Source organism: Haemaphysalis longicornis, unplaced genomic scaffold, assembly GCF_048455015.1.
Source record: "Haemaphysalis longicornis isolate Haplotype H1 unplaced genomic scaffold, Haemaphysalis longicornis Haplotype H1 scaffold_14, whole genome shotgun sequence".
Lineage (NCBI taxonomy): Eukaryota > Metazoa > Arthropoda > Arachnida > Ixodida > Ixodidae > Haemaphysalis > Haemaphysalis longicornis.
Genome location: NW_027526245.1, coordinates 52,627,398 through 52,633,397, shown reverse-complemented (window position 1 = coordinate 52,633,397; position 6,000 = coordinate 52,627,398).

Below are 6,000 nucleotides of genomic sequence, written 5' to 3'. Positions count from 1 at the left end.
AATTACCGGATATGTGTATTATTTATCTTCTAGTGTAAGAACTCTGTGGCGTGATTGTGTACGACATCGTGCCTTCAGGGCAACTTGTTTTCAAACGCTTCGATGCACAAAGCACCCAAGTGACATGTGTAATGTCACTGCGCCCACCATTCTTTTGGGCGCCTGCTAATAGATGCCCACCCGTTTGGGCTGTGTGGCCTCGATGTAAAGTATTGAGTACCGGCGCTGGTAGCTTGGGTTCGATCCGAAGCACGTCTATGTCTTGCATTTTTTTTGGTATTGCTTCCCAGGTTTTTTTTCTACATTTAGTTTTTTTTAAACAGAAATCAACGTGTTGTTTTTGTTAATAATAGTTATTTGGTATGTCACGTGGGTGCTCTGTGCAGCGAAGCGTTTGGAAATACGCTACCGGGCATGCTACCATGAACTTGGCGTGCTACCACGAAAGTTTGAACCGAAGAACAAACTTCACCACGCAGGCGAGGCGCCTGATGCAAACGCGTGTCCTTTCCATCGTATCCGACGTTGTATCATTGTCGTCATTTCCGAATATGTGTTACCGTTGCGCCACATTGCCCATCACGCGGAGCCCTCGAATCCTGCTGCCTCAGTCGTAGCTTCCGGGTGGCAGCGGGGACGTATTTCCGTGGGCGCCTAATTAGCACGGCTGATAGTGGTCTGCTAGGAGCAACTCGGGAATCTAAAACTGAACCTAATAACGCTATCGCGTTAAAGCGCCAAGGCCTAAGACAACGCGAGAATCCGTCAGGCTAATCCGCCATACAGCATAGAGCTCGGCATTAGTTTAAGGAGATAACAAAACAAGCATCAAAACCGCATTATCGATAATAAGGCCCCTCTGAACGCAACTCACTGTGTGTTCCTGGTAAACAATGTGTTTGCAGATGATCTTTGAAGGCGAGGCAGGACTAGTGTCCCTAAAATAGAGCAGTTCTTGCCCAAGAGCCCGACCGCACACGTCAGGCTAGGCAGGACCCAGCGTTTGCCGCATCTTTGGACACAATTGTGCTGCTGAAGTGCTGTTACACGCGTTATATTTGATTCGCATTCGGAACCACGTCAGTCGCACACAGCCGCAGAGCAGTGAGGACAAGCTAAGCCTACTAGAGTTGGACGACTAATATGCATTAGCTACTAAAACGCCAATGAACCGTCGCAGTGTAAACCAATGTCACATAAAACGATCTGACCAATGGTCATGGCGGCGGCTCGGCAGAATAGGAGAACAAAGTGCCGCTAGTCCGTACCTTTATCTAGTGACACTAGCCGAGCGCAAGCGTGAAGCCTTCCTAGATGACCAGAGACATTTCATACCCTCCTCCATCCCCATTTGTTGTGGTTTGCAGCAGCTTTGCTCGACACCCACTTTCGCATGGCGGAATGGCGAGCAATTGTGCTAAGAAAATTTCTTTTGGCTATTCGCCGGCCGGATCATTTTTACTGCAAAGCAGTATATGTCTAGCCCCTCCTAGTTTTCATTGCGGTGTCATCGATTTACGCGGTACTGCTCCGGCGCCGATTCACGCAGCGTTGCACCGCCATTGACACCGCTTTCAGAACTATTTTCCCCCTCGCCTCCACCGATGCCCCTTTGTTAAGGTGCGCTGTCGGCAGCTAACGGCGGTACTGCGGTTATCAGATAATTGCGAAAAATAAATAGAAGGATAGATGGGCGTAAAAAAATGCACTGCCGATTACTACACTCGCTAATATGAAATTTGTGCGAAGCGTGAGCTGCAGTCTTCCCGGTCACGATGCATTTCTGCTGCGTCTCAGGAAGTGTTCGCGTGATCAGCGAACATACGGTGTCATGCGCTACTCTGCTGCTACCTCGCTGTGCGCCACCGCCGCCGGCCAGCATGTTGCAAATCATGTTAGAACCTCCATCGCAAATTGCACGTGGTTCGGATTAGCCCCGCACGAGAGAGCTGCGAGCATATTGTTGCATATCGTGTTTGAACCTCCCGCGCAAACGTCACGTGGTTTCGATTAGCGGAGAGTGGAACAGCATCTGGGGAAAGTTTCAGGGGGAGGGCGCTCCTTGGTGGCGACACATGAAATATGTGTGAGGCAAAGGCAGTGAGAGAGATGACGCGGTGGCCGCACGTGTCGTACTCCACTTCACCCTTCGCTAGACGCTCCTCTTCGTTGTCTTTCTTTCCTGGCTGCCGCGTTCGCTCATTCGTTTAAAGGGACACTGAAGTGATATGTAAACATTGCGGGATTACTAGCGCAAATTGTAGTCCGGAGTCCCCAGGCCATGTTTCGACCACTCTAGGCGCGTTTACGCGATTTTATTTAGTAGAAAAACTAGTTCGAAAATGCTGTCCTCTCTTTACGCTCGCCCATTTTCTGTGGCGTTTTCGTGTGACGTCAGGAGGGGATGAGGTGGCAATTGGCTGCGCTACTGCACGGCTCCCCGGCTTTCAGACAGAGTCAGTCGGCCCAGCGTTTCGTCCGCCGGCCGCCGGCGGGTCGTTGCAATCAAGGAGGTTAAAAAAAATTGCTTGGTCGCAATTCGTTCGCTTAGTTGAAACGAAGCCAGGACACGTTTGTGAATGGAAGAATGTGCCTTTCTTTACTTAGTTTGTTTGTGCACTGTATCTAGCTCCAAGTCAAGGTCGCTTCACTCAAGCGCTGCACAAGCGCACATGCGACGCTTCGCTGACTGGTACGCCAGTAGGAAAATATAAGGCCTCTTGAAGGCGGGAGAAGAGTCAGCGAAGTCATAATAGGTACTAAGGAAATAAAATCAACTGATATTTTTACCGTACAGCGTAAAACTAGGGCGCGGGAAGCACTTTTCTGCGCTGGGTGAACAAGCACAGCGGTCAGCAGCACGACTACGCATCTGCGAACGCTTTTCCGTCTACGAAATGCAATTGCTAGACGTGAGCTACTGTGGAAACTTGGGCGACGCTTACTGCACGAGCGCAGTACAACAAATAGTCACCTAAGCTGCTTGAAATGCCAAAACTAAATAAAAGTGTAAACTGGTTGTGCAATATATACCCTATATTAGCAGGGCCTTCGCATCCCGCCCGGTCCTGACGGCTTAAGCGCGGCCTTTTATAAGTACTTCAAAGAGGACGTATCACCGGTTTTAACGGCGATGTTTTTAGAAGCATTTCGTCTGAAATACCTTCCACCGTCGTTTTCGTCTTCACACACGGTTCTGATACCGAAAACAGAAGAAACTGAAAAACTAAAGTTCGTAACGGCGTACCGGCCAATCGCTTTGTCGAACGTTGATTACAAAATATTGATGAAGGTGCTAGCGCAGAGGTTACAAACTGTGATCACACTTCTTGTAGGGCCACACCAGACGTGCGGCATCAAAGGTCGCACAATCACAACGAATATACACACGGCGAGATGTGTGCTTGAGTGCTGCGACGCCGCTGGAGGAGCCGTCGCGCTTCTCCAGCTTGACCTTGAAAAGGCGTTTGATTGCGTGTCCCACGATATTCTGTTTTCTGTTCTTGACCATGTAAATGTGGGATCTGTCATTAGTGAGGGTGTTGGCCTGGCGTATCGACGGTGCACCACGCGGTTGATTGTAAACAATTCACTGGGAGCGCCCATTAGCGTGCAACGTTCGGTGCGTCAGGGTTGTCCCCTCAGCCCTCTGCTTTTTTGTATTTACATAGAAACGTTGTGTTTAACCATCATACAAAACAACCAGGTTCGAGGATTTCGTGTACACTCTTCTGAAGTCAAGCTTCTCGCTTATGCTGATGACGTTGCAGTTTTCTGTTCAGACAAGGAAAGTGTCACTCTTGTCGTAGAAATCGTGAAACGGTTCGGTGTTGCAACAGGCAGCTTTGTAAACTGGGGAAAGTGTGTTGGATTCTGGCATGGTGATTGGTTGACAACCTCAGACATTTTCGCCAATGTCACTTGGGTCACCCATCCAGTGAAATACTTGGGTATTCCACTGGAGTTTTACAGAGACAGCGAGCCCTACTGGCGTGCGCAAGCTCGGGAGCTGCGTGAGAAAGCGAATAAATGGAGAGCCAATGGTTTGTCTATGTTTGCTAGGGCAACTGTGTGCAACATTTTTCTGGCTAGCAAATTATGGTATGTTATGCAAGCGCTGCATTGTTCTCGGGTGAATCTACAACGACTTCACCGCGTGTTCGCTGTATTTGTGTGGGCTTCTACTTGGGAGAGGACCAGTCGAATGAATTTGTTTCGACGAACCCGCGATGGTGGCTTAGGGCTGACGCACCTTTTTGTAAGACAGCTTGTAAATCGATTTCTGTTTTTGCGGGACGTTCAAGACCCTTTTCTGCGCACAGTACTTCAAGTGCGGCTAATGCGGGCTTTGCCCGAATTCGTAGTTTCTACGAGTAGTATGACAGGGGGAATCTATGGATACTTTAAAGAGATTGTTGTGCCATCCCGTTTTTTGTTTGCTCGATTTTCGATGCAATATTTGGCTAATGTCACGCGGAAAAAATTATATAAGGATGTATGCGATGTGGTCATACCTGTACCAATGTATAGAGTTTTATACTGTGCAGGTCCAGGACAAGATGTTCTAAAAAGTGTTAAGCGAATGGAAGTATCACCAGGAGCGAAGTCTTTCTTCTTTAAACTACACACGGGCACGGTTTCAGTTGCAACATGGATGGAGGGTAAGGGGATTTCTATGCCATGGGGAACTGACTGCTCTATTTGTAAACAACCGGAAACGGTGGAGCATGTCTTTCTCCATTGTTGGGCAGCAGTGTTTCTATGGGATGTCCTCCAAAGGACACTGCGAAAGGACTTTCCACTGAACCCCCATGGAATACGGTTTTTATGTATCGAGAGAGAGGATGGGGTGCCGTACGATCTCGTCATGTTGTTGGGCCTGCACAGTATTTGGCGGTCGCGCATGGCATGGCTCAACTGTGATGTAGACGCGCGGCCGACGCGACAAATTTTCCGCGAAACTGTTTCCAAGTTCACTGAAATTCAGAGAGCGAAGTTTTCTGTTCCTGAGTGGTTGCCAAGTGTGGAACCCCTCGCCATGCTTAGGGAATTTTAAATGACAACGCCAGTCCACCATGGCATGGCGGCCTTTTTGTAGATTGTGTGTTTTCTGTAGTACCTTTATATTGTGTTGCACTGGCGAAGACCGGCAATAAAGAAAGAAAAAAGTTCCGTGGCTCAGTGGTCTGGGGCGCTAGGTATGTCGCCGCAGGTGTTTTGCAAGTCAGGAGTTCGAGTCCCCGCGGGTACGTGCTTTTTTTTGTAAGTTAACTTTTTTGTTTTCCGCCGATGTTTTCTATATTGAGTTCACATTTTTTTGGGCCGCAACGTTCATGTCTACACGAACTAGGTCACAAAACGCGCGCAGGCTGGCACTGGCGCGCTAGCGAGTTCTTGTTGGCGTGCTGTTGCCATAAGCACCGACTGCTTGCAGGCAGTGGGCACAGGCCAGAATGAACAGACCCTTGGCCTGGTGCGAACACGCTTTTTACGATACAGGCATGAGGGAGGCAAGCTCCAAATATGTGGGAAAAGCGCATGACATTTGGGCGTCTGCGGGTACGCGGAGGGCGTTCATGCACTGCGTAGGTCTCGGCTAGTGAATGCTACGACTACAAGCCGTCCTGGGAGGCTTATCTTGTGCATTTTACAGCCGACAACATGGCAGAAGCGCGGTACGATGATTACTGAGTAATTGAGAATGTCCATCCAACAACACTATTGGTTATGTTTTACAGAACCGAAACCGGAACCGAAACTTGTTTGATTGCTAACCTTGGGCATCGTCCAATCACGGCGTCCCTCCTCCCAACGTCACAGCCTTAGTTGGTGCGGCCGCCGCAAACCGCGCATGGTAGTTTTTCTTCTTTCGCGCTTTGTAAAATAATTACCGATTTGTCAACCGGATAAACGATGAAAAGTGTGCTAATTTGAGCCAGTCTACGCAGTGCAAGCAAAAACGGGAGCTTGACAAATTCACTTCAGTGTCCCTTTAAGCGG